The sequence below is a fragment of the Peromyscus maniculatus genome, chromosome 18, assembly GCF_049852395.1.
Source record: "Peromyscus maniculatus bairdii isolate BWxNUB_F1_BW_parent chromosome 18, HU_Pman_BW_mat_3.1, whole genome shotgun sequence".
Lineage (NCBI taxonomy): Eukaryota > Metazoa > Chordata > Mammalia > Rodentia > Cricetidae > Peromyscus > Peromyscus maniculatus.
Window position 1 is genome coordinate 41,326,381 of NC_134869.1, and position 20,367 is coordinate 41,346,747.

At 43.8% G+C, this 20,367-nt stretch overlaps 1 protein-coding gene and 1 long non-coding RNA gene across 4 annotated transcripts in view; both read right to left on the reverse strand.

Moving 5' to 3' along the window:
* The window catches only part of LOC143269166 (uncharacterized), a 280,184-nt gene that overhangs the window by 73,293 nt on the left and 186,524 nt on the right, over window positions 1–20,367 (reverse strand). The window lies entirely within an intron of this gene.
* Window positions 1–20,367, reverse strand: part of Frs2 (fibroblast growth factor receptor substrate 2) — a 90,276-nt gene that overhangs the window by 14,275 nt on the left and 55,634 nt on the right. For all 3 annotated transcript variants that reach the window (XM_076553956.1, XM_076553954.1, XM_076553955.1), the window contains one exon: window positions 7,064–7,154. The gene's annotated coding sequence lies outside the window, so the exon portion shown is untranslated. The remainder of the gene's footprint in view (window positions 1–7,063; window positions 7,155–20,367) is intronic.

The window sequence follows — 20,367 nt, forward strand, 5'->3', positions numbered from 1 at the left end:
TTAGAACTAAATTTCATTCAACTAGTTGGTCAGTTCTGCTTAGTGAGAATCAATTATATAAGGGGCAGGGCACAGAAACTCATTTCCAGTTTAATTTATAAATGTCTGGTTATTCTAAAACCATGTACCACTACCTAAACAATTGCCTTCAGTTATTCAATACTTCATGTAGCATGAATCTTAAAAGTTCTTATTAATAAAATCAAACCCGAGGCCAGTTATTGGTGTGAACACTGGAAGATCAGAGAGACAGAACAAGCCACAGCTATCTCACCTCGCCGGATCCTCAGCTGGTCTTGTCTCCTCAGACTGGAGGCCTCTGAGTCCTCATCCGGAATGGGTCTCAGCTGAATTACTGCTCGAAAGCCTGAATGCTTAACCAGGCCAAATGCTTAACCAGGCCAAATGCTTCTAGTTTCTGGTCCTCACGCCTTATATACCTTTCTGCTTTCTACCATCACTCCCTAGGATTAAAGGCTTGCTTTCTGGGATTAAAGGCGTGAATCACCATGCCTGGCTGTTTCCAATGTGGCCTTGAACTCACAGAGATCCCAGATGGATCTCTGCCTCTGGAATGCTAGAATTAAAGGCGTGTGCTATCACTGCCTAACTAGTGGCTTTTCTGTTCTCTGACCCCAGATAAGTTTATTAAAGTACACAATATTTTGGGGAACACAATACCACCACAACTTCATCAAGAAACTAATCTTTTATGGCTTATCAGAAATTTCATGTTCACCCTTAAAAACAAAAAAACCCAAAAACTCGGCATGTAGAACACGCCTTTAATCCCGGCAGAGACAGGCATCTCTCTGTGAGTCTGAGGCCAGCCTGATTTATATAGTGAGTGAGTTCCAGGTCAGCGCGCGAGCATGCGCGCGTGTGTGTACACACACACACACACACACACACACACACACACACACACACACAAATTTTTTTTTAAAAAGGAGGCTATCCTTTTAGCTAACAGGTATTTTGATTCTTTTTTTTTTTTTTCTTTCTAGACAGGGTTTCTCTGTGTAGCTTTGCGCCTCTCCTGGAACTCACTTGGTAGCCCAGGCTGGCCTCGAACTCACAGAGATCCGCCTGGCTCTGCCTCCCAAGTGCTGGGACTAAAGGCGTGCGCCACCACCGCCGCCCGGCTATTCTTTGCCCATAGTCGTGCAAGGGCAATCGCAGGAAGCCTTAATGCTGTACATAACCCAAGACAGACATGCAACCTTTTATGGATCCTATTAGACAAGAGTTCATTGGCAAGCAACACACAATACTAACTTTTAAACAGTACATTAGTAAGAAAGAAGGTCAACTCAAAATTCAACCAGTAGATTAAAGCACACAACCCTGGCCAACCTGACATCCTTTGTCTATTTAATCCTTTGCCACAGAAGGTCAAAAAAGGTTACAGAGATGACAATAAGTGTTCAAGAGCATTCCAAAAAAACAAAGGAGAATGTCAAAGCATTAATTCTAAACATAGCAGAGGAACAGACTACATCTGCCATTTGCTGCCTAGGGTAGGGAAAGACACACAGGAGCCACACAGCATTACAGTTACAGATGTGATTGAAACCGTTTAAATTCAGCGTTTTGTTTTCCTTAGCCACTTTCATGCCTTGGTCAAACTGCCCTACCTCTAGTTAGAATAAACAAACTACCATTCCCGACATCAGCTGATTGTCTCACACCAGCTGTGGGCAGCTTCCCTTTTCCAAGATGAAACTTTTCCTGGCCCCACCTACTAGGTTAACTAGAATTCTCACACATCCCCATCTAAGGACCCCAGGCGGTGCCTGGACTTGAGCAGACGTTGCGGCCAGCGATCCACACACACTCTTCTCCCGCCACTATGAGCTCCATGCTCATCCTTACACACCTGGTGTTGCACACTAAGTAGGTCCTTTGGGCCAACTGTGAACTAAACGAACTATACTACGCTAAGGTAAAGAATGTCAGACACCTATGATTAAGATGGAAAACTGTGCTAGTGTCTAAACCTACAGGAATGCTAACTAAGCTGCAGCGTCCCCGCAGCGCAGCAGAGGGGTCTGGTATGGTGCTTTGGGTGCCAGTCAACTGACTCACTCTGCTGGGGTCACGGCAGACAGGTATCCTGTCTTCTTCATTCTGTTCCACAGACGTTTTCAGTTTTTACTGACGAGAGTTAAATTATTACATGAGAAAAATACGTTTAAGTTTACAAAAAGTATAATGGATAGAAACATTTTGAAAAACATTTGAAAATCTAAAAATTATATGGCATTCTTTCCCTGACCTCCTTAAGCACATTCATTGTAACCATGAAAGGGAGCTCGTCAGATGTGTACTTAAAATTCATCTGCCTGCAGGACACATGGAAGTAGGAGATGAACTCAGAAATCAGCAGATTTAAAACTGAAATATGATGAAGACCTAGCAGGGCGGTGGTGGCGCACGCCTTTAATCCCAGCACTCGGGAGGCAGAGCCAGGAAAGGCACAAAGCTACACAGAGAAACCCTGTCTTAACAAAACAAAAGACAAAAAAGAAATATCATAATGCAGAGAACATTAAAGCGAAGGGAGCAGGAAGGCTGGGGCTGGAGCTGGCTCAGCAGTGACAAGCACTTCCTACTCCTGCAGAGGACCTAAAGACAGCGAGTTACAGGGACCAGACTGAGGGGTCTACCGAGAGATGGTGACTGCCTTGTCCTCTAAAGCAAGAGACAAAGAAATAAGAATGAGGGGACTAGAGAAATAGCTTCAGAATCAGATACCTTCTTCTGGCCTCTGCAGGCACAGGTACAACACACACACACACACACACACACACACACACACACACACACACACACACACACACACGCAGGCACAAGAGCAAAAGGGTAGACAGGTCAGCAAATAAGCTGAAGTAGATGACATCTCCCATCTTAGAAAAGACAAGAGCTGTACAAGGGACCTGCAGAAACTGGTAAGAGGAGTGAGTGACCAAGAAGTTCTTTGTGAAAGGATATGTGGTGGTTTGAAAGAAAATGGCCTCCAAAGGAGTGGCACTATTAGGAGGTGTGGCCTTGTTGGAGGAAGTATGTCACTGTAGGGGTGGGCTTTGAGGTCTCCTTTTCTCAAGATTCCCTCAGTGTGACAGTCAGAAGACTTCCTGTTGCCTGCAAGATGTAGGACTCTCAGCTCCAGCACCATGTCTGCCTGCACACTGCCATGTTCCCCATCATGATGATAGGGGGCTGAACCTCTGAAATTGTGAAACAAGCTACCTCAATTAAATGTTTTCCTTTATAAGAGTTGGAGTGATCATGGTGTCTCTTCACAGCAATAAAAACCAAACTAAGACAGAAGTTGGTACCAAGGACTGGGGTATTACTGTGAGAGGCCAAAGCGTGTGTTTGTTTGGAGGAATTGAACTTTGGTACTTTGGGTTAAGAAAGCACTGCTGAATGGGCCATCCTAGCAGGAGCATGGAAGACAGAGGCACTGAGTGAGGTTTGAACTGGGGGGGGGGGGGGGGGGGGGGTGGCTCAGGAGGTTTCAGAGGAGAGTTTTAGTGTGTGGCCTGTGAGACCAAAATGAGCCATCTTAGAAATAAGACCAAAATGCTTTCACCCAAAAACTAAGGCCTAAGATTTCTCCTTTTGGGAATAGGCCATTGGTTACTGAAACCAGTCAGTTCAGATTCTAGAAACCAGGAAGTGTAGAAGTTCAGAGTCACAAGATAGTCACGAGGTAATGCCTGCCTGACTATGGAATGTCCTCTCCTTGGTTTCCAGGGTAACTGGCCACAGAAATGCCCCCACCTGAGGGCAGCCAATGAGAAATGGTGGTGGGCAACCACTCCCTTAGAAGTAATTTCTAGAAGTGCCTAGAATCGAGCCAATCAGAATTGTACCTGTACTAGCACCCCTAAATGATGTACCCTTGTGACTTTTCCCTTTAAAAACTGAGCTTGCAGACAGGTGGGCGCTTCCTCCAGCCTCCACTGCGTTGGATGTATTGGATGAAGTCCCTGCCTAGGCTTGTATTGCTTTTGGATATCCAGAATTAAACCTTGCTTTTGCATTCCGGCATGCTCGTCTTTGGTGGTCTCTCTAGGGGTCACGATCTGGGCACAACAGCCTAGAGATCGTTCTTGTGGTATTTTGGTGAAGAAAGTGGCTGCCCTTGTCCAAAGAGTCTGCCTGAGGCTAAAGTGAAGAGTTTTGCATTAATTTCATTGGCAGAAGAAATCTCAAAAGGACCTAGAATAGACTCTGTCATGTGAATATTAGTGGTAACTCTAATGAAGATTTATAATTAAAAAGAGCAAGCAGAGCAGGGCAAATTACAAAATGTAAATTTAGGAGAGAAAAAGAGCACCAGGAAGTGGACTAAATATAAATTCTGTGTTCAAGGAGATAAGTTGATTAAGAAATGGAATAAAGGGAGTGGTGACCTCAAGGCAAGATCCCACCCAGCTGGTTTCCAACTTGTGGAAAGGAATTAAAGAAAAGTTTATATAGCCAGGTGTGGTGGTGGGGCATGCCTTTAATCCAGCACTGGGAAGGCAGAGCTTGGAGGATCTGAGTCTGAGGACAGACTGGTCTAAAGATCAAGTTCAAGGACAGCGAGGCTTAGGCAGTGAACAAAAACAGAAAGCTGGTAAAGATGTAATTTAAAAAGGCAGCCAAGATCCAACCCTAGTAAGCAACAGAACTTGGCAGCTTCGGCCATGTGGTTCTGGCTTTAGAGTTAATGACAGAAGAAACGGGTTACAGAAGTTGCCTCCGAGCCTAAGGACAGCTGATGAGGCCAGGCACATGTTAGGGGTGTCCCAGAATGCAGGCCTAGAGAGGCCATTGTATGAAGTTGTGAAGTTGCAGCCAAGACTGCCTTGGAGAACCCAAGATGTTAGAGATGGCAGAGTCATGGGATATCTGCGGAGAAGAGATGCTAACAGGGAGCAGAACCAATCCAAGAGAAAGAAGTGTGTTGCAGTCAACAAATCTGAATGGAATTGGAGACCTGCAGAGCGTTTTGACATCAGATGCAGAGATGCAGAGTTTAGAATTTGCCCACCTGGTCTTGGGTCTTGCTGTGGTCCAGTATTTCCTTGATGTGCTCCCTTTCCTGAGTTTTGGGATGGTGATGCATATCTTGTGACATTATGTGGACATATGTGCTCTGCTTTTTGATTCTGATTTCTACAGGTGGTCACTTTGGACTCTGAAATATGTTTAGGACTGTTATAGACTATGGGGACTTTTGAAGTTGGACTGAATGCATTTTCTGTGTTATGATATGGCTAGGAAAGTAGAATGTGGTGGTTTGAAAGAAAATGGCCTCCAAAGGGAGTGGCACTATTAGGAGGTGTGTCCTTGTTGGAGGAAGTATGTCACTGTAGGGGTGGGATTTGAGGTCTCCTTTTCTCAAGATTCCCTCAGTGTGACAGTCAGAAGACTTCCTGTTGCCTGCAAGATGTAGGACTCTCAGCTCCAGCACCATGTCTGCCTGCACACCGCCATGCTCCCCGCCATGATGATAATGGACTGAACCTCTGAAACTGTAAGTGAACTATACCAATTAAATGTTTTCCTTTATAAGAGTTGTAGTGGTCATGGTGTCTCTTCACAGCAATGAAAACCCAAATTAAGACAGGGTAGCTAGGTTTCTAGGCGAGGCAATCTCAGCAGAGGATAGGGGACAAGATGAGGCCCTTTATTGGTGGCACTCAGCAGTCAGAGGGCTCGTCTGACCTAGAGTGTGAGAGTAAGGGAGACAAACAAGTGTCAAAACATTGGTAATGAAGAGTGCTGGACAGGGAAGAAGCCAAGGAGAGGCGGCCAGCAGTGGGAAGGGAGAGGGGAAGGAGGAGAGGCGGCCAGCAGTGGGAAGGGAGAGGGGAAGGAGGGAGAGGCGGCCAGCAGTGGGAAGGGAGAGGGGAAGGAGGGAGAGGCGGCCAGCAGTGGGGAGGAGGAGGGGAAGGAGGAGGAGAGGCGCAGAGCAGGACCAGGTTTGGACATGACAGGAGCAGAGGCGCAGTCCCTGTGAGGAGCTCCAGCACTGAACACAGGCAGTGGTTCACACTCCAGCTGCGGGAAAGAGACCCGTTTAGAAAGGGAATTTAACCCACATGGCAGCTCACAACTGTCGGTGACTCCAGTTCCAGGGGATCCGACACCCCCACACAGAATAGACACAGGCAAAGCACCAATGCACATGAAATAGACAAATCAATCTTAAGAAAAAACAAAGAAATGAATGCAGTGTTTTGACAATCTCGTTGATGTGCACAATGCACTCTGGTTGTTCTGGTCTTCTCCATCTCTTCATCCTCCTTCCACTTGTCTGTTCCTGGACTCTGGTCTTGGTGTGACTCCTTCAGTTTAACCAGGACCATACCTGGGACTACTGGACTGGGACTAACACTGGAAGCTGCCACGGTCACCAGCGCATGACAACTGAAGGTAATGACTCCTCCTCTCTCTGACTCCATCAGTAAGAAATGGTTCTGCAGCGAGGGGTGGGGCCCTGGGCCCCTCCTCCACCCATGCCTGCTGTGGACAAGCCCATTCTGTGTGGACTTCAGAGCTGGTGAGAGCTCCTGACTGCAGTGGCTGTGTATTGCCCAAAGATGTGAAATTTCCATTCAAATCTCCAAGGCCCTCCTTCTGACCCACAGTCTCATGGGCAAAGGGGAAGACGAGGTGCTGGATAGTTCCCATTTGTGAAGAGCAGATTAGTATCTGGAGACCACATCTCAGTTATGACACCTCATAATATTCACTGGCATTTTAAACACTGAATAACCATTTGCTCTCATGAGTACATTTCTCCAGAACTCAGTGCATATGTAAGAGATATTATGGTCCCCCAGGACAACACTGACATCTGAGTACATTCAACAACAACAGGTAGCTTTCATCTGTGATTAACTTCCACACGCTTCCTGATATACTGTGTTTGTTTAATTAAAGCACTTGCATTTATTTTCTGGGAATGGGGGAGTCAGTAAATCAAAACACAACATGACTGCATTCAACAAAACACTATTAAGTTGATTGGTCCTTTCTTTTAAGGTAAATTTCAACTTACCTAGATCTGGCCATTAATATTGTTAGCCTCTGGTGCTGCATCAGGAGATTAATCATATTTCAAAATACAATGTCTTCGTCTGCTACTTAACCTAGAAGTAACAGAAAAAAAAATTAATCTCTTTCTGGCAGTTGAACCCAGGACCTCATACAATCTAAGTCTTCTTTTTCTTTTCTTTCTTTCTTTCCTTTTCTTTTTTTTTTTTTTTTTTTTTTTTTGAGACAAGGTTTCTCTGTGTAACAACCCTGACTGTGCTGGAACTCACTTTGCAAACCAGGCTGGCCTTGAACTCAGAGACTGCCTGCCTTTGCCTCCTGAGTGCTGGGGTTAAAGGTGTGTGCCACTACTCCCGGCTTTGAGTACACATTCTTAACCACTGAAGAACACACCCAGCCCTGAGAGTGAGTCATTTAAGATAAAAGTTCTCACTCTGAGGCTTCTGGTAGCACTACTATACTAGTTCAGCTGACCTATATAAACAAACTCGAGTATCTAAAATATTGATTTAAAATTACTTAATATCTAAGGTAGGTTTGTAAAAAGATAAAGTAACAATGTATCCACCTAAGTTCTTTGATGGCTCTGGCTTCTCTACTATAGCTACCATACTGGCTGGTTCACTTCCCTAAACAGACACCTCTGCTGGAACTATGGCTCCTTTCTACACCTAAAGTCCTGTTTAAGAGTGCAGTACATGAACCCTGCATTCTTGGTGATTCTTCCTCAAACTCAAGACTCCTTTAAAAACCAGCTCTGTATCTTCTATTCCATAAGACAGACAGACAGACAGACAGACACAGACACACACACACACAACCTATCCCCACCCCCAACCGCGCCCGCCCGGGAGGGGGAGGGCAGAGCCAGGGGAGATTAACCAATCTGAAAGCTGATGATAAGAAAAACATCTCAAGCCAGCGGTGGTGGCGGCACGCCTTTAATCCCCACTCGGAGGCAGAGGCAGGTAGATCTCTATGAGTTCGAGGCTAGCCTGGTCTACAGAGTGAGTTCCAGAACAGCCAGGGCTATTACACAGAGAAACCGTCTCAAAAACAAAACAACAACAAAAAGAAAAACCTTCCAAAGAGTCACAGAATAAGATAGTCTAACAATAAATTAGTCTACAGTCATAAGAGAATTTCCGCCGGGCAGTGGTGGTGCAAGCCTTTAATCACAGCACTCGGGAGGCAGAGGCAGGTGGATCTCTGTGAGTTCGAGGCCAGCCTGGTCTACAGAGGGAGATCCAGGACAGGCACCAAAACAGCATAGAGAAACCCTGTCTCAAAAAACAAACAAAAAACAACAACAACAAAAAGAAAGAATTCCCTGTATCCTCGTTAATTTATTGATCAATCTGTTTACAACAGAAGACGGGATCAAACTCACCCAAGCAGAGAGGTACTTAGTAAACACCTACACTGTATCTATCAGGTACTGTATCAGAGCCTCAGAGTATCCCATCTTGACCTACATACTAAGCAGAGTTCACAAGCAGATGGAAAGAAGCACTTCCAAACTCATATACTTACAGATAATAATTCCAAATCTGACTTCAAATACCTGTACATAAAACAAGCACACCAGTTACTTGCTTACATCCTTATAGTATTTTGCCTGCATGTATGCCTGCAGGCCAGGAGAGGGCACCAGATCTCATTACAGAAGGTTGTGAGCCACCATGTGGTTGCTGGGAATTGAATTCAGGACCTTGGGAAGAACAGCCAATGCTCTTAACCTCTGAGCCATCTCTCCAGCCCTCCTCTAAGGTTTTTAAGTCTATGGGAAATACTGGTAAACCATTTCACAATTAATAACCATTCACTTGCCATTTTTTAACACTCCCCTACCCCCATCCGGTGCTGGGGAGCTACCTGAGGCAGCCTCATACATGCCAAGCATGCATTTTACCACGGACTCCCTAGCCCTTGACCCCTTTTGGGTGAGTTGGTGGTGATTTTTGTTTCATTTGTTTGTTGGTTGTTTTATTTTTAAACAGTGTCTCACTCTGTAACCCTGGCTGACTTAGAATTTGCTACATAAAGACCAACTTGACCCCAAACTTGTGGTAATCCTTCCTCCACCTCCCCAATGCTAGATTTTTTTGTTTGTTTGTTTTGGTTTTTGGAAACAGGGTTTCTCTGTGTAGCTTAGGAGCCTATCCTGAAACTTGCTCACAGAGAACAGCCTGCCTCTGCCTCTCCATCCCCAATGCTAGTATTATAGGCATGTATAACCAAGCCTGGTTTTACATTCCAGCCCTTTTTTGACTTTAGGGAAAAAACCATTTATATAACTTACAGATCACTTAAGTATTTGGTAATTTAAAAAGTCTTATCAAATTCCTTACTGTAAGTTAAATCAGATTCCTCTTGTTTTCTCTATAAGACACAAATGAAACCAGGATGACCAAGAAGAGGAAGTTGTACATTTCAAATATTTAAACCACCTTCACTTTCTGAAGTAGCTTTAGTATTTCTCTACTGTAGACTTTTTTTTTTGAGCTGAGGATGTACCCAGGGCCTTAGCGCTCTACCACTGAGCTAAATCCCCAACCCCAGCTGCTTCAGGTAAGCTAAGAAAAGTACTTAGTAGATTCAAGTGATCTGTAAACAGCTAATACTAAGGTAATTAAGATGCAGTCATCTCTACTTACACACTGGAACATCCAATAAACATTTTCTGAAAACAATCAAATGAATGCAGTAATTCCTGATAATAACAGATTCCACAGGGAGGAGGAAGACAGGAAAGAAGAAAAACACCCGACAGAGTTACTGACCACAGGCAAGTGTTGTTAGAACTTTTAACTGAGTAGGAAGTGGGAAGGAAAGCTTCTGGGGAGAGAGATTTCTAAATTGGGTCCTGAAAGGTAGATGCAAACTAGCTAGGAAGGTACAATTCAGATCAAGGATGCACACACAAGCACACAAACCCAGAGCAAAGCTTACTCTAAGAAATGATTCGCTACAGCTCCTTCAAGTTGGAATGTAGGGAAATGTAAGTACCCACGGAGGCCAGAAGAAGACGCTGGATCCCTTGGAGCTGGGGGTCATAGGTGGTGCTGAGCTGCCTGGTGTGAGTGCTGGTAACCAAACTCGGGTTCTCTGAAAGAGCAGCAAGTTCTCTTAACCAGAAAGGGCTTCTGACCACTGAGCCACCTTTCCAGCCCCAGTCACAAATACTACTAAAAAGGATTAGTGAGGCTGGGGATGTAGCTCAGTTAGCAGAGTGCCTTTCAACCATGCACAAAGGCCTAGGTTCAACCCCAGTTCCACATAAACTCAACCCAGTGGTACACACCTGTAATCCCAGCACTCAAGAGATGAAGCTAGGGAATAAGAAGTCCAAAATCGGGGCCGGAGAGATGGCTCAGAGGTTAAGAGCACTGGCTGTTCTTCCAGAGGTTCTGAGTTTAATTCCCAGCAACCACGTGCTAGCTCACAGCCATCTGTAATGAGATCTGGTGCCCTCTTCTGGACTTCAGGGATATGTGCAAGCAGAATAGTGTATGCATAATAAATAAATAAATCTTTAAAAAAGAGAAGTCTAAAATCATCCTCAGCTACATAGAGAGTTTGAACCCAGCATGGGATATGTGAGATCCCATCAATCAATTTTCCAATAGATGTGCACCATATGAATGCAGGTACCTGAGGCAGCCAGAAGGGGGAGTCAGAGCCTCTGGAGTTACAGGTGGTTGTCAGCCACCTGATACATGGCTACTGGGAACCAAACCCAGGTCCATTACAAGATCTGATTCCAGGCCAGCCAGCTCTACATAGTGAGACCCTATTTTTTTTTTAAATTTATTTATTTATTATGTACACAGAAGAGGGCACCAGATCTCATTACAGATGTTGTGAGCCACCATGTGGGTGCTGGGAATTGAACTCAGGACCTCTGGAAGAGCAGTCAGTGCTCTTAACCTCTGAGCCATCTCTCCAGCCCCCGTGAGACCCTATTTAAAAAAAAAAAAAAATATTGACTTTTCAAAAATTTGAACATATCAGACATAAATTAACTGTTGATGGAACTGGTTTGGAGAGAAATTCAAAGAACCACACACACAATAAAGAATTTCGAAGTGAATTTGTAAATTGATGTGAAATAGGTATCCTAACAGAGCCAGGATCCAATTGCATTCTACTGGACACAATTTGCATGTCCATGAATGACATTTAACTGTATTTTGACTTAATGCTCATTGCTATTTTAACCATATAAAACACACAGTGGTACTAGACACATGTACGTTGTTATACAGTCATCACCACTATCATCACTACAACTTTGTGTCTTGTAAATTAAACAGAAACTTTCATTACCTCAGCTACTGGAAACTACAATTCCCCCTTCAGCTCTGCTTTTGACTAGTCTGTCATTTAAATGAAATCCTAGACTCTACAGGATCTTTGTAGCTGGTTTATCTCACTTAGCATGTCTGCAGGATCCATCTGTGTCTCACTGTATGCTGCAAAATCTTATTTTCTCAACACATTTTCACTGTGCTGGCCCAGAACCTGCTGAGCAGAACAAGCTCCTTCCAAATTTGGAACAACCTTTCCACCTCTGCCTCCCAAGTGCTGAGATTACAGACCTGCGCCACCATGGCTAGCTTGAATTTCCTTTAGTTAGAAGTAAGTATTCCACTAGACGGATTTACATTTCATTTATCAGCTCTTCCCTCAGGGGCCATTTGGGTTGCACATCTCTTCAAGACTGTACAGCTCTTTTGGATAGATACCCAAAAGACTAAGCACTGTATATTATACAGTTTTTCTATTTTTAATTTTTGGAAGAACTGCCATACTGTCTTCCACAACATTGGTACATTTACATTTTCACTTGTAGTGAACAGGTTCCGATTTTTTTATATCCTCATCAGTATTTGAATTTTCTGGTTTTTGCTTGTTTGTTTTTGTTGTTGTTTTTTCAAGACAGGGTTTCTCTGTGTGGCCCTGGCTGTCCTGGAACTCCGAAGACCAGGCTGGCCTCGAACCCCTAACTCACAGAGCTCTGTCTGCTTCTGCCTCCCAAGTAATGCGATTAAAGGTGTGCGCCACCACTCCCAGCTAGCTCCTGATCTTAAATGCTTTCGGTCTTCCATCATTCACTATGACGCCCACTGTAAATTTTCTGAACACAAAAGCAATGTTTTTGTTATGCTGGTGAAGTTTCCTTCTCTTTCTGGTATGTTGTACTAATATTAAATTCTCAATAAACTTTAGGGAATTAATTCTCTAGGAGTGGACATTATTTAAACAGCCATGCTGGAACACTTGTTCTTGCAGAGGACCATGGCTCAATTCCCAGGACCCACGGCAGCTCACAACCATCTTTGTAAGCCTGATTCTAGAAGATCTAATGTTCCTCTTGTGACCTCCTCAGCACCAGACATGCACGTGGTACACAGACACACATGCAAACCACTCATATAAATAAAATAAATCTCTAAAAACCTCGCAGTGTTTAGCAAGGTATGGTGGCACATGCCTGCAATCCTAGCCGTCTGGATGCTAAGGCAGAAGGATCAGGTCAAGTTTGAGGTCAGCCTGGGCTACATATAAGAGAACCTGTCTTAAAAAAAGATTCACAAATTTTATCTATAAATTTTGAAACATGGAAATGTTAATAAAACTACCCTATAGTGGTTTAAAAGAAAATAACCCCCAAAGGGAGTGGCACTATTAGAAGGTGTGGCTTTGTTAGAGTGGGTGTGGCCTTGTTGGGGGAAGTGTGTCACTGTGGGGATGGACTTTGAGGTTTCCTACGCTCAGGATACCTCCCTGTGCCTCAGTCAACTTCCTGTTGCCCACAATTAGTGGCACTCTCAGCTCCAGCACCATGTCTGCCTTCACTCTGCCAGGCTCCCCACCACCATGACAATGGGTGAACCTCTGAGACTGTAACAGTGGCTGTGGTTGTGGTGTTTCTTCCCAGCAACAGAAACCCTAACTGAGACCTATACCCACATAGGCTTCCATGTTTATTTACTGTTACAATGTCAGCTAGTTCATGGGGGAAAATTGTTTTGAAAAAGATACAGCATCCCCAAATTTCTTTTAGAAGGAATGTTTATCATACTGTTATCAAAGTGAATAGCACCCCCCCCCCCACCATCCCAACCAAGACTGTCGGTAACAAATGTCTACTTTTCATATTACAGAGATTGCAGCACAGACATCTGGCTTCTGTCCATAGTTGACTCAATGTCTGAAGAGTAGTCCATCTCTACATAGTCAGGTGTGTAAAACCGCTAACAACTGTCAGCCATGCTCTGTTGTTTCCTCCGAGCTACATTACTCAGAGGTCCTGAAGTTTTAAGATAGATCTAGGTGAGGGTGAATAGATTCCAAGATTGTCATGACTCTCCATGTTGGATTTCTGGTCCTAAAGCATTAAGGTCTTTTAATTTTTGTTGTTGTTGTGTTGTGCTGTTTTTCAAGGCAGGGTTTCTCTGTGTAACACCTCTTGCTGTCCCAGAACTCGATTGTAGACGAAGCTGGCTTCAAACTCACAGAGATCCACCTGCCTCTGCTTCCCAAGTGCTGGGATTAAAGGCGTGCGCCACCACCGCCCAGCTATGAGCTTTTCATTTTTAACATAAGGTGCTAAATATTGTGGCTGTGGACAGCCTAATGATTAAGAGCACATACTAATCTTGTAAAGTACCAAAGTTTGGTTCCTAGCATGCACATTGGGTAGTTCTCAACTGTTGTAATTCCAGCACCAGGGGATTCAAATCCCTCTTCTTGTTTTTTTGGTTTTTTTTGAGACAGTGTTTCTCTGTGTAGTTTTGGTGCCTGTCCTGGATCTAGCTCTGTAGACCAGGCTAACCTCAAACTCACAGAGATCCACCTGCCTCTGCCTCCCAAGAGCTGGGATTAAAGGCGTGCGCCGCCGCCGCCGCCGCCGCCGCCGCCGCCGCCGCCGCCGCCGCCGCCGCCGCCGCCGCCGCCGCCGCCGCCACCACCACCACCCAGCCCAGCCCAGCCCAACTCCCTCTTCCAAGGGCAATGCACATACATGGTGCACAGATACACATACAGGCAAAACATTCATACACACAAAATAAAAATCTTTACAAATAAACATTTTAAAGGTGCTAAATATTAGCTAACACCTACTTTGAGTATGACTTTATCTCATATAATCCCAACACTGGTACCTTTGGTGTGTTGAAAATAGTTCTTTAGCTGAAACAGGAGTATTTGTACAAATAGTAAAAAGTACAGGTTTTTGGTTTTTCGAGACAGGGTTTCTCTGTGTAGCTTTGCGCCTTTCCTGGAACTCACTCTGTAGCCCAGGCTGGCCTCGAACTCACAGAGATCCGCCTGGCTCTGCCTCCCGAGTGCTGGGATTAAAGGCGTGCGCCACCGCTGCCCGGCGGAAAAGGAACAGTGTTAAAACATCACAAACTACTGCAATAATAGTTTATGAATCTTAGTTTCTTCTAACACTAGCTTTCTTTATACTAGTTCACTTAGAAATTTGGAAAAATAAATCAATGAATAAAAAGTTCATCTTCTTCTTTAACCTTAAGGGTAAAGTTGTCACAAAGACTCTAAGTTCCTCCTGCTAATAAGGCTGAAACTGTTTATGATTGAAATTGGCAGCATATGTGTTCTCACACTTTAATTAAAATGCCAGAAATGAATGTGTGTATTTTGTCAATACTAAGAAAATCTTGTGGTAAAGGAAAATATTCAGAACTCTTCCTCTCCCCAGAATACATGAGCTAGGAAGTAGTGAGTGCTGTGTTCCTCCTCCACGGCCCTGATGGCATTCGCTCTATTAACAAAAGAATAACCAGATCATTCAAGTGTTTAACACAGAACTATTCTGAAAAATAACTGTTACTGATGTGAAATCAGTATCTCTCTTTAAATTACTAAAACCGTGTGCTAATAAGGAAAAATCTGTACAAAAATAAGTATAGATTAAAGCCCAAGCTGCTCCATCTGAATTACAGCACAGTGCTACTTCTGTACTAGAATAAAGTGAACTGAGTAACTTTATCATAGCAGCCTTTTTTTTCCAAGTTAAGCTAAACAGAAACAGAAAGAAACTCAGTATAAAAACAGGTTAGAAAAAATTACACAATCTGAAGTATAGTCAGTATTTTATTAAGAATTTTAGTCAATCTAAATATTCAAACAACAACAACAAAACCAACTTGAAATGTCCTTAAAGGAATTAAGAGTTAAAAAAACAAACAAACCATAACTCTAACATTTATGAATATGTCTTTAGAGGGCCACAAAAGCAGCCAAATACAGGGCCTCTTTGCAAGAATCATTTACTCAATATCCTCAGGCAAAGTACTCCTCTGCTATATTTACTAGATTTTAAAATAAAAACATGAGCTGCTCAAGAGTGATATTATTTAAAATATGGTTTTCTTTTTTTTTATTATGTATACAGTACTCTGCCTGCATGTATGCCTGCAGACAAGAAGGCACCAGATCTCATTACAAGTGGTTGTGAGCCACCATGTGGCTGCTGGGAATTGAACTCAGGACCTCTGGAAGAGCAGTCAGTGCTCTTAACCACTGAGCCATCTCTCCAGCCCTAAAATATGGTTTTCAATAAGTATGAGGTACATATTTTCTGGGATGACAAAACACTTGAAAAGGCCTCATTTAATACCAGAAGAACACTGAGAAATGGTGCAGAGAAATCCCATAGCCCCCATCCCCACCTTTCTCCACTTTAAAATCTTATATTAGATGGGTCATTTGTTGTAGTAATGGAACACCACAGATAACATCATTAACAACTAAAATACACATTTACGGCCAGCACAGAAACTTAAGCCTTTAATCCCACCAGCCAAGAAGCTGAAGCAGGAGGACTCATGGGCTACAGAGTAAGTTCCAGGCCAGCCTAGCTACTGTGTGACACCCTGTGAAGAAAACCAAAAACAATTTAAAAAGTGATTTAAAAAGTGAAGTGTATACTTATTCGGATTACTTAGTTTTTACATATATTTTTTCATTCCATCCAGGATACCTGTATTCTATGTAGTCATTCAATGTCTTAAGGCTTCTCTTTGCTGTAACATTTTCTCCTAATGTACCCTGTTTCTGGTGACCTCTCCAATTCTCAGCAATCCTAGCTTAAATACTTTATAAGGCTCTTTGCTGGAATTAGTTTCATGCTTTTCTTATAATTAGACCAGAATTATGAGGTTGGGGAACCAGAGATAAAATTTATAACCACTATCAGCAGGACTTGTGGCTCATGTTGAACCTGGTCACCTAGCTGGGGCGGTGCCTGCCTCCCTCCACCCAGAAGCTATTCCACATTATATGTTTTAGAAAGAAGGCCAACACTTCCAAAGCAAGGAAGCCAAGCATGGTGGTAAAGGCCTACAATCACAGATACTCAGGAGGCTAAGGCAGAATTCTAAGTTTAAGGCTAGTGTTGTAAAATAATGTTTTTGTACACTGTGAAGATGTGTCTTTGCCAAGGCACCTTCTGATTGGTTTAATAAAGAGCTGAATGGCCAATAGCTAGGCAGGAAGAGGTTAGGTGGGACTTTTGGGCAGAGAGAAAATTAGAGGAGATGAATCTAGGCACAGGAAGAGGCGGAGAGGAAGCAGGACACACAGGAGAGGTAAAACCCATGAGCCATGCAGCGGCACATAGATCAATAGAAATGGGTTAATCCATGCTATAAGAGCTAGTTGGAAACAAGCCTAAGCTAAAGCCAAGCTTTCATAATTAATAATGAGTCTCTGTGTCATGATTTGGGGGCTGGCAGTCCAAGAAAGCCTGCTACAGGCTAGCCTGGGCAACTTTAGAAAGATCTTATCTCACAGTGAAAAGAGGTGAGTGATGTGGGCTAGAAGGTAGTTCCCTGAGTACAGTCACCAGCATTCACGAGGCTGAGTTCAATGGCAGCATTGGGGACGGGGATGGGAGTGGGGGGGGGGGGAAGGGGAGCTGATGGTCTCACTTAGTGGTAGAGAAAGCTCTTATCTATTTACACAAGATCCTGGGCTCAGTCCCCAGAATGACATGTACAGCACAGGAGATGGTGTGGGGCAGCTTCATCTCACTTTGAAGACAAAACACTGTCAAACTGCTTGGTATGCTAGGCTGGCACTCTCTCCGCCGAGCTACAGCTGCAGCAGTGACCAATTATTTGGAATCCTTCTGCACAGGACAGTTGTCTTTCCCTGTTTTTATTCTATTCAGTCACATATTTATACCAGTACTGACTCGTGGACATTCTTTCACATTCCGAGTTATACCTAATGCTACTTTACATGACTGTCGCTCAGACCATTTCATCTTGGCCACTGGAGCTCTTCTACTTTGTTCCTAGTCCTCTGACATAGTCCCATCTTTGTAGGGTTTATCCTTTGCTGCTTCTTGTTTGTCTCGGTCCTAGAATCAGCCATTTCCCTCAAGGATGATGGTTTCTTTTACTGGAGAATGCTGTTTTTTTTAAGCTGACATGTTTCAAATATATAAAAGAGAACAAATTTTAAAAACTCTAAAATTGGAGCATAGTCTTTTTCTTGGAAAAAGAGAGTTAAAAAAATAAAGGCAGAAAAGTTTAAATCTCACTACAGTGGACTGCGGATACAGCCCAGGTGGTAGATCATTTGCCTAGTATGCATGAAGCCCTAGGCCAAGACAGACTTAATTATGTGGTTCAGGTTGGAACTCACTATGTAGTCCAGGCTGCCTCAAACTCCTGATCCTTTTTGCCACTAGAGGGCTGGGATTGGAGGCATATGCATCATCATGCCCAGGAATTCTTTTTTTAAAGGTTTGCTTGCTTGTTTGTTTAGAGACAGGGTCTCTAACTGAGCCTGGTCTAGAACTCACTCTATAGGCCAGGCTGGCCTTGAACTCACACATGTCTAAGACATACCTCTATAAGCAATGGTTCAAGACTAGACAGCCCAGTGCAATAAAGCAAAGCGTACAGAAATAAAACTCTCGTATATGAAAACATCTTTCTTAGGATAAGCCGTAAAGGAAAAGCCACTTCACATCTGACCCCATCCAAATGAAGGACTGTTGTGAGAGTGTATGTGCATGTAAACTGATCCTGCTTTGCCTATGTGGGGTGGCATCGAACGTTACCAAGATCTACTGTGAAATGTCAAGTAGCCAAATGAACTCAGAGGGCAAATCATTGTAATTCTTTAGTTACCCTTCATATTTTGTAATTATAAAACTAATCAAACAAAAAATTGTCAAATCAAATTAAGAAAATAAAGAGCCAAGTGCAGTGGAAACTTTGGAGGCTGAGGAAGGAGGATTTCTGGTTGAAGTTAGGGCAGGCTGCACAGTAAGACCTGACTTACAGAGCTGTAACTGTTCCAATTACTTCACATCTTAAATGTTACCTTTGGCCGGGCGGTGGTGGCGCACGCCTTTAATCCCAGCACTCGGGAGGCAGAGGCAGGCGGATCTCTGTGAGTTCGAGGCCAGCCTGGGCTACCAAGTGAGTCCCAGGAAAGGCGCAAAGCTACACAGAGAAACCCTGTCTCGAAAAACCAAAAAAAAAAAAAAAAAAAAAAATGTTACCTTTGTACGCCTTAAAAGAAACAGACGATTGGGATGGGGTGGGGCGCAGTTGATTGGGCACTTGTGTAGCCTGTGTAAAGCCTTAGATTCAATCTGTGGCAGCACATAAACAGAGAGAATGGTGGCACTTCTGTAATCTCAGCACTTGGGAGGCAGAGGAGAAGGATCAGAAGCTCAAAGCCATCTGTGGTACATATCAAGTTGGAGGTAAGCCTGGGATACATAACACACCGTCTCAAAAAAGCAAAATGGCAACAAATACCAGACATTATTGTAGGAATTCGGAAAGAATTGGAAAATCAAACAACACATGTTTCAGTCTGTGTCTCCATGTATGTCTTACTTCAGTATGAGCAACAGTGCTCATGTAGTCTGAAAAGGGGTCTGAGAACTGAAGCCTGAGGATGGGTCTTTCTCACTGTGACTGAGTGACTGTTTCTTTATGACATAGTTTGTGTCTGTGAGAATCAAGGCCACGTAGAAGAAGCCCTGGGTCCCTTGGGGCTGCAGTCAGTACAGGTGGAAATCACCCGACTAAGCTCTCCGAACTGAAATCCAGTTCTCCAGAAGAGAATCAAGCGCTGTAACTGTAAGCTGTCGCTCCAGCTCCCTTTAAGTCGCTGCATTTTCTACTCTCTGCAGATGCTTCAGAGGGTGAGCAATGTGCTAAGATCTCACAGGGCTGGGGAAATGGCTCAGTGGATAAAGTGTTTGCTACATAAGGAGAAGAAAACCTGAGTTCAGATCCCAGGACCAACTCACAAAGCTGGGAGCGGGGGCATGTGCCTATAACCACAGCACTGGGAAAACACAAAGATCCCTGGGACTTGCTGGCCAGCCAGCCTATACATGTCCAGTGAAAGACTGTCTCAAACACACATATACACAAAGGAAAGATCTCCGGAGCTGGGCAAAGTGGTAAGATTACACTTGTAATCTTAACACTCAGAAAGCTGAGGCTGGAGTCATGAGTTTGAGGCCACCTACAGACTACAAAGTAAGATCCAATCTCAAAAAAGAAAAGTAAAAAACAAGTAAACAAACAACAATCAAAAACAAAGATAGGATCTTCCTTGGAAAGAGTAATAACGGAGGTAGGGACGGGGAGGGGACAACCAAGGCAGGCACTGTAGGGAAAGCCTGCTGTCCGGCCTGCTCGGGAGGCTAAGGTTGGATTGTTCTTAGACTAGTGAAAGCCAGGGGGGAGGAGGCTTTCCAAATAATTCTGATTAAAGTGTCAAGTCAAAGAAATACACACAACTGCAAAGAACACATCATTAAACTGGGAACTTATCAACACTGTGTTCATGACTAAAAAGGATAAGATGGAATAAGTAAACATTTATGGCAAATACTTTTTAAATATTGGATATAATGACTGTTTATATCATCAAGTAAAAGAAATTCACTCTTATTTCATTCAACATCAAACACACACACACACACACACACACACACACACACACACACACACACACACACACACCCCGGTCCGTCCGCCCCCAGACACACACAGACATTTTCCTTCTGGACTGTCAGTCTCTGGCTCTCATGAAAACAAGATGGTTAAACACACACCAGCACGGGCTCTCAGCCCTGTGTTTCTGCATGCTGCCCACACAGCACTTTGTGAGCATGTGATCAGGAGGAATGATGCACAATCACACCACATTCTTTCCCTCAGCTCACACATCAAGAACTTGCCCTCCAGCGGCATTCTTCTCTAAACAGCCACGGTCACCTTAGCAACCCTC